This window comes from Megascapheus bottae, chromosome 14 (assembly GCF_031878675.1).
Source record: "Megascapheus bottae isolate mThoBot1 chromosome 14, mThoBot2.hap1, whole genome shotgun sequence".
Classification (NCBI taxonomy): Eukaryota; Metazoa; Chordata; class Mammalia; order Rodentia; family Geomyidae; genus Megascapheus; species Megascapheus bottae.
The window spans coordinates 32,435,158-32,444,320 of NC_143522.1; the positions used below are offsets into that span (position 1 = coordinate 32,435,158).

General features: G+C 46.4%; 1 gene segment (V, D, J or C); it reads right to left on the reverse strand.

Annotated features, from left to right (window-relative positions):
• LOC150054988 (immunoglobulin heavy constant alpha 2-like) overlaps positions 1 to 9,163 on the reverse strand; it is a 128,193-nt gene that overhangs the window by 25,812 nt on the left and 93,218 nt on the right.

A 9,163-nucleotide genomic window follows, 5' to 3' on the forward strand; every position in this document is an offset into this window, starting at 1 on the left:
ATGAAGGGATAAAGGGAATCAAATATACTGTAGGTGAGAGTGTAGATTAGTATAACAACGATGGAAATAAATATAGAGACTTCTCAAAACTAAACATAGACTGACCTGATAACTAGAATTATGACTACTGGCATTTATCTGAAGACTTCAGACAAGCTATGACAAAGGCACGGAAATATCCAAGTCATGGGAACACTTCACAGTCAACCACCATCATATCCAAGTGATGAGAAGACTTCCCAGACAGTCACCATCATATCTAAGTCATGGGAAGACTTCCCAGACAACCACCATCAAATCCAAATCATGGGAGGACTTCCCAGACAACCACCACCATATCCAAGTCATCAGAAGACTTCCCAGACAACCACCATCAAATCCAAGTCATGGAAAGACTTCCGAGACAACCACCATCAAGTCCAAGTCAAGGGAAGACTTCCCAGACAACCACCATCATATCCAAGTCATGGGAAGACTTGCAAGACATTCACCATCAAATCCAATTCATGAGAAGACTTCCCAGACAACGACCATCAAATCCAAGTCATGGGAAGACTGCCCAGACAACCACCATCAAATCCAAGGTATAGGAAGACTTCCCAGACAACCACCATCATATCCAAGTCATGGGAAGACTGCCTAGACAACCTCCATGAAATCCAAGTCATCAGAAGACTTCCCAGACAACCACCATCATAGCCAAGTTATGAGAAGACTTCCCAGACAAGCACCCTCAAATCAAAGTTATCAGAAGACTTCCCAGACAAGCACCATCAAATCCAAGTCAAGGGAAGACTTCCCAGACAACCACCATCATATCCAAGTCATGGGAAGACTTCCCAGACAACCACCATCATATCCAAGTCATGGGAAGGCTTCCCAGACAACTACCATCATAGCCAAATTATGGGAAGACTTCCCAGACAACCAGCATCAAATCCAAGTCATGGGAAGACTTCCCAGACAACCACTATCATAGCCAAGTCATAGGAAGACTTCCCAGACAACCACCATCATAGCCAAGTTGTGGGAAGACTTCCCAGAACCACCATCAAATCCAAATCATGGGAAGAATTCCCAGACAGTCACCATCAAATCCAAGTCATAGGAAGACTTCCCAGTCAACCACCATCAAATCCAATTCATGGGAAGACTTCCCAGACAACCACCATCAAATCCAAGTCATGGGAAGACTTCCCAGACAACCACCATCATATCCAAGTCAAGGGAAGACTTCCCAGACAACCACCATCATATCCAAGTCAAGGGAAGACTTCCCAGACAACCACCATCATATCCAAATCATGGGAAGACTTCCCAGACAACCACCATCAAATCCAAATCATGGGAAGACTTCCCAGACAACCACCATCAAATCAAAGTCAAGGGAAGACTTCCCAGACTACCACCATCAAATCCAAGTCATGGGAAGACTTCCCATACAACCACCAACAAATCCCAGTCATGGGAAGACTTCCCAGACAACCACCATAATAGCCAGTCATGGGAAGACGTCCCAGACAATCACCATCATAGTCAAGTTGTGGGAAGACTTCCCAGAACCACCATCAAACCCAAATCATGGGAAGAATTCCCAGACAGTCACCATCAAATCCAAGTCATGGGAAGACTTCCCAGACAACCACCATCAAATCTAAGTCATGGGAAGACTTCCCAGATAATCACCATCATATCCAAGTCATGGGAAGACTTCCCAGACAACCACCATCAAATCCAAGTCAAGGGAAGACTTCCCAGACACCCACCATCATATCCAAGTCATGGGAAGACTTCCCAGACAACCACCATCATATCCAAGTCAAGGGAAGACTTCCCAGACAACCACCATCATATACAAATCATGGGAAGACTTCCCAGTCAACCACCATCAAATCCAAGTCATGGGAAGACTTCCCAGACAACCACCATCAAATCCAAGTCATGGGAAGACTTCCCAGACAACCACCATCAAATCCCAGTCATGGGAAGACTTTCCAGACAACCACCATCATAGCCAAGTCATGGGAAGACTTCCCAGACAACCACCATCATAGCCAAGTTGTGGGAAGACTTCCCAAAACCACCATCAAATCCAAATCATGGGAAGACTTCCCAGACAGTCACCATCAAATCCAAGTCATAGGAAGACTTCCCAGTCAACCACCATCAAATCCAAGTCATGGGAAGACTTCCCAGACAACCACCATCAAATCCAAGTCATGGGAAGACTTCCCAGACAACCACCATCAAATCCAAGTCATGGGAAGACTTCCCAGACAACCACCATCAAATCCAAGTCATGGGAAGACTTCCAAGATAATCACCATCATATCCAAGTCATGGGAAGACTTCCCAGACAACCACCATCATATCCAAGTCATGGGAAGACTACCTAGACAACCTCCATGAAATCCAAGTCATCAGAAGACTTCCCAGACAACCACCATCATAGCCAAGTTATGAGAAGACTTCCCAGACAACCACCCTCAAATCCAAGTCATCAGAAGACTTCCCAGACAAGCACCATCAAATCCAAGTCAAGGGAAGACTTCGCAGACAACCACCATCATATCCAAGTCATGGGAAGACTTCCCAGACAACCACCATCAAATCCCAGTCATGGGAACACTTCCCAGACAACCACCATCATAGCCAAGTCATGGGAAGACTTCCCAGACAACCACCATCATAGCCAAGTTGTGGGAAGACTTCCCAGAACCACCATCAAATCCCAGTCATGGGAACACTTCCCAGACAACCACCATCATAGCCAAGTCATGGGAAGACTTCCCAGACAACCACCATCATATCCAAGTCATGGGAAGACTTCCCAGACAACCACCATCATATCCAAATCATGGGAAGACTTCCCAGACAACCACCATCAAATCCAAATCATGGGAAGACTTCCCAGACAACCACCATCAAATCAAAGTCAAGGGAAGACTTCCCAGACTACCACCATCAAATCCAAGTCATGGGAAGACTTCCCATACAACCACCAACAAATCCCAGTCATGGGAAGACTTCCCAGACAACCACCATAATAGCCAGTCATGGGAAGACTTCCCAGACAACCACCATCATAGTCAAGTTGTGGGAAGACTTCCCAGAACCACCATCAAACCCAAATCATGGGAAGATGTCCCAGACAGTCACCATCAAATCCAAGTCATGGGAAGACTTCCCATACAACCACCAACAAATCCCAGTCATGGGAAGACTTCCCAGACAACCACCATAATAGCCAGTCATGGGAAGACTTCCCAGACAACCACCATCATAGCCAAGTCATGGGAAGACTTCCCAGACAACCACCATCATAGCCAAGTTGTGGGAAGACTTCCCAAAACCACCATCAAATCCAAATCATGGGAAGACTTCCCAGACAGTCACCATCAAATCCAAGTCATAGGAAGACTTCCCAGTCAACCACCATCAAATCCAAGTCATGGGAAGACTTCCCAGACAACCACCATCAAATCCAAGTCATGGGAAGACTTCCCAGACAACCACCATCAAATCCAAGTCATGGGAAGACTTCCCAGACAACCACCGTCAAATCCAAGTCATGGGAAGACTTCCAAGATAATCACCATCATATCCAAGTCATGGGAAGACTTCCCAGACAACCACCATCATATCCAAGTCATGGGAAGACTGCCTAGACAACCTCCATGAAATCCAAGTCATCAGAAGACTTTCCAGACAACCACCATCATAGCCAAGTTATGAGAAGACTTCCCAGACAACCACCCTCAAATCCAAGTCATCAGAAGACTTCCCAGACAAGCACCATCAAATCCAAGTCAAGGGAAGACTTCCCAGACAACCACCATCATATCCAAGTCATGGGAAGACTTCCCAGACAACCACCATCATATCCAAGTCATGGGAAGGCTTCCCAGACAACTACCATCATAGCCAAATTATGGGAAGACTTCCGAGACAACCACCATCAAATCCCAGTCATGAGAACACTTCCCAGACAACCACCATCATAGCCAAGTCATGGGAAGACTTCCCAGACAACCACCATCATAGCCAAGTTGTGGGAAGACTTCCCAGAACCACCATCAAATCCAAATCATGGGAAGACTTCCCAGACAGTCACCATCAAATCCAAGTCATAGGAAGACTTCCCAGTCAACCAGCATCAAATCCAAGTCATGGGAAGACTTCCCAGACAACCACCATCAAATCCAAGTCATGGGAAGACTTCCCAGACAACCACCATCATATCCAAGTCATGGGAAGACTTCCCAGACAACCACCATCATATCCAAATCATGGGAAGACTTCCCAGACAACCACCATCAAATCCAAATCATGGGAAGACTTCCCAGACAACCACCATCAAATCAAAGTCAAGGGAAGACTTCCCAGACTACCAGCATCAAATCCAAGTCATGGGAAGACTTCCCATACAACCACCAACAAATCCCAGTCATGGGAAGACTTCCCAGACAACCACCATAATAGCCAGTCATGGGAAGACTTCCCAGACAACCACCATCATAGTCAAGTTGTGGGAAGACTTCCCAGAACCACCATCAAACCCAAATCATGGGAAGACGTCCCAGACAGTCACCATCAAATCCAAGTCATAGGAAGACTTCCCAGTCAACCACCATCAAATCCAAGTCATGGGAAGACTTCCCAGACAACCACCATCAAATCCAAGTCATGGGAGGAGTTCCCAGATAATCACTATCATATCCAAGTCATGGGAAGACTTCCCAGACAACCACCATCAAATCCAAGTCATGGGAAGACTTCCCAGACACCCACCATCATATCCAAGTCATGGGAAGACTTCCCAGACAACCACCATCATATCCAAGTCAAGGGAAGACTTCCCAGACAACCACCATCATATACAAATCATGGGAAGACTTCCCAGTCAACCACCCTCAAATCCAAGTCATGGGAAGACTTCCCAGACAACCACCATCAAATCCAAGTCATGGGAAGACTTCCCAGACAACCACCATCAAATCCCAGTCATGGGAAGACTTCCCAGACAACCACCATCATAGCCAAGTCATGGGAAGACTTCCCAGACAACCACCATCATAGCCAAGTTGTGGGAAGACTTCCCAAAACCACCATCAAATCCAAATCATGGGAAGACTTCCCAGACAGTCACCATTAAATCCAAGTCATAGGAAGACTTCCCAGTCAACCACCATCAAATCCAAGTCATGGGAAGACTTCCCAGACAACCACCATCAAATCCAAGTCATGGGAAGACTTCCCAGACAACCACCATCAAATCCAAGTCATGGGAAGACTTCCCAGACAACCACCATCAAATCCAAGTCATGGGAAGACTTCCAAGATAATCACCATCAAATCCAAGTCATGGGAAGACTTCCCAGACAAGCACCATCAAATCCAAGTCATGGGAAGACTTCCCAGACACCCACCATCATATCCAAGTCATGGGAAGACTTCCCACACAACCACCATCATATCCAAATCATGGGAAGACTTCCCAGACAACCACCATCAAATCCAAATCATGGGAAGACTGCCCAGAAAACCACCATCAAATCCAAGTCTTGGGAAGACTTCCCAGACAACCACCATCATATCCTAACCATGGGAAGACTTCCCAGACTTCCACCATCAAATCCAAGTCTCGGGAAGCCTTCCCAGACAACCAACATCAAATCCAAGTCATGGGAAGACTTCCCAGACAACCACCATCAAATCCAAGTCATAGGAAGACTTCCCAGGCAACCACCATCATAGCCAAGATATGGGAAGACTTGCCAGACAACCACCATCAAATCCAAGTGATCAGAAGACTTCCCAGACAACCACCATCAAATCCAAATCATGGGATGACTTCCCAGACAGTCACCATTAAATCCAAGTCATGGGAGGATTTCCCAGACAACCACCATCAAATCCAAATCATGGGAAGAATTCCCAGACAACCACCATCAAATCCAAATCATGGGAAGACTTCCCAGACAACCACCATCAAGTCCAAGTCAAGGGAAGACTTCCCAGACAACCACCATCATATCCAAGTCATGGGAAGATTTGCCAGACATCCACCATCAAATCCAATTCATGAGAAGACTTCCCAGACAACCACCATCAAATCCAAGTCATGGGAAGACTGCCCAGACAACCACCATCAAATCCAAGTCATAGGAAGACTTCCCAGATAACAACCATCATATCCAAGTCATGGGAAGACTGCCCAGACAACCACCATGAAATCCGAGTAATCTGAAGACTTCCCAGACAACCACCATAATAGCCAAGTTATGAGAAGACTTCCCAGACAACGACCATCAAATCCAAGTCATCAGAAGACTTCCCAGACAACCACCATCAAATCCAAGTCATGGGAAGTCTTCCCAGACAACCACCATCATAATCAAGTCATGGGAAGACTTCCCAGACAACCACCATCATATCCAAGTCATGGGAAGACTTCCCAGACAACCACCATCATATCCAAGTCATGGGAAGGCTTCCCAGACAACCAACATCATATCCAAGTCAAGGGAAGACTTCCCAGACAACCACCATCATATCCAAATCATGGGAAGACTTCCCAGACAACCACCATCAAATCCAAATCATGGGAAGACTTCCCAGACAACCACTATCAAATCAAAGTCAAGGGAAGACTTCCCAGACTACCACCATCAAATCCAAGTCATGGGAAGACTTCCCATACAACCACCAAGAAATCCCAGGCATGGGAAGACTTCCCAGACAACCACCATAATAGCCAGTCATGGGAAGACTTCCCAGACAACCACCATCATAGTCAAGTTGTGGGAAGACTTCCCAGAACCACCATCAAACCCAAATCATGGGAAGACGTCCCAGACAGTCACCATCAAATCCAAGTCATAGGAAGACTTCCCAGTCAACCACCATCAAATCCAAGTCATGGGAAGACTTCCCAGACAACCACCATCAAATCCAAGTCATAGGAAGACTTCCCAGGCAACCACCATCATAGCCAAGATATGGGAAGACTTGCCAGACAACCACCATCAAATCCAAGTGATCAGAAGACTTCCCAGACAACCACCATCAAATCCAAATCATGGGATGACTTCCCAGACAGTCACCATTAAATCCAAGTCATGGGAGGATTTCCCAGACAACCACCATCAAATCCAAATCATGGGAAGACTTCCCAGACAACCACCATCAAATCCAAATCATGGGAAGACTTCCCAGACAACCACCATCCATTCCAAGTCAAGGGAAGACTTCCCAGACAACCACCATCATATCCAAGTCATGGGAAGACTTGCCAGACATCCACCATCAAATCCAATTCATGAGAAGACTTCCCAGACAACCACCATCAAATCCAAGTCATGGGAAGACTGCCCAGACAACCACCATCAAATTCAAGTCATAGGAAGACTTCCCAGACAACAACCATCATATCCAAGTCATGGGAAGACTGCCCAGATAACCACCATGAAATCCAAGTAATCTGAAGACTTCCCAGACAACCACCATAATAGCCAAGTTATGAGAACACTTCCCAGACAACGACCATCAAATCCAAGTCATCAGAAGACTTCCCAGACAACCACCATCAAATCCAAGTCATGGGAAGTCTTCCCAGACAACCACCATCATAATCAAGTCATGGGAAGACTTCCCAGACAACCACCATCATATCCAAGTCATGGGAAGACTTCCCAGACAACCACCATCAAATCCAAGTCATGGGAAGACTTCCCAGACAACCACCATCATATCCAAGTCATGGGAAGACTTCCCAGACAACCACCATCATATCCACGTCAAGGGAAGACTTCCCAGACAACCACCATCATATCCAAATCATGGGAAGACTTCCCAGACAACCACCATCATATACAAATCATGGGAAGACTTCCCAGACAACCACCATCAAATCAAAGTCAAGGGAAGACTTCCCAGACTACCACCATCAAATCCAAGTCATGGGAAGACTTCCCATACAACCTCCAACAAATCCCAGTCATGGGAAGACTTCCCAGACAACCACCATAATAGCCAGTCATGGGAAGACTTCCCAGACAACCACCATCATAGTCAAGTTGTGGGAAGACTTCCCAGAACCACCATCAAACCCAAATCATGGGAAGACGTCCCAGACAGTCACCATCAAATCCAAGTCATAGGAAGACTTCCCAGTCAACCACCATCAAATCCAAGTCATGGGAAGACTTCCCAGACACCCACCATCAAATCCAAGTCATAGGAAGACTTCCCAGATAATCACCACCATATCCAAGTCATGGGAAGACTTCCCAGACACCCACCATCAAATCCAAGTCATGGGAAGACTTCCCAGACACCCACCATCATATCCAAGTCATGGGAAGACTTCCCAGACAACCACCATCATATCCAAGTCAAGGGAAGACTTCCCAGACAACCACCATCATATACAAATCATGGGAAGACTTCCCAGTCAACCACCATCAAATCCAAGTCATGGGAAGAGTTCCCAGACAACCACCATCAAATCCAAGTCATGGGAAGACTTCCCAGACAACCACCATCAAATCCCAGTCATGGGAAGACTTCCCAGACAACCACCATCATAGCCAAGTCATGGGAAGACTTCCCAGACAACCACCATCTTAGCCAAGTTGTGGGAAGACTTCCCAGAACCACCATCAAATCCAAATCATGGGAAGACTTCCCAGACAGTCACCATCAAATCCAAGTCATAGGAAGACTTCCCAGTCAACCACCACCAAATCCAAGTCATGGGAAGACTTCCCAGACAACCACCATCAAATCCAAGTCATGGGAAGACTTCCCAGACAACCACCATCAAATCCAAGTCATGGGAAGACTTTCCAGACAACCACCATCAAATCCAAGTCATGGGAAGACTTCCAAGATAATCACCATCAAATCCAAGTCATGGGAAGACTTCCCAGACAAGCACCATCAAATCCAAGTCATGGGAAGACTTCCCAGTCACCCACCATCATATCCAAGTCATGGGAAGACTTCCCACACAACCACCATCATATCCAAATCATGGGAAGACTTCCCAGACAACCACCATCAAATCCAAATCATGGGAAGACTGCCCAGAAAACCACCATCAAATCCAAGTCTTGGGAAGACTTCCCAGACAACCACCATCATATCCTAACCATGGGAA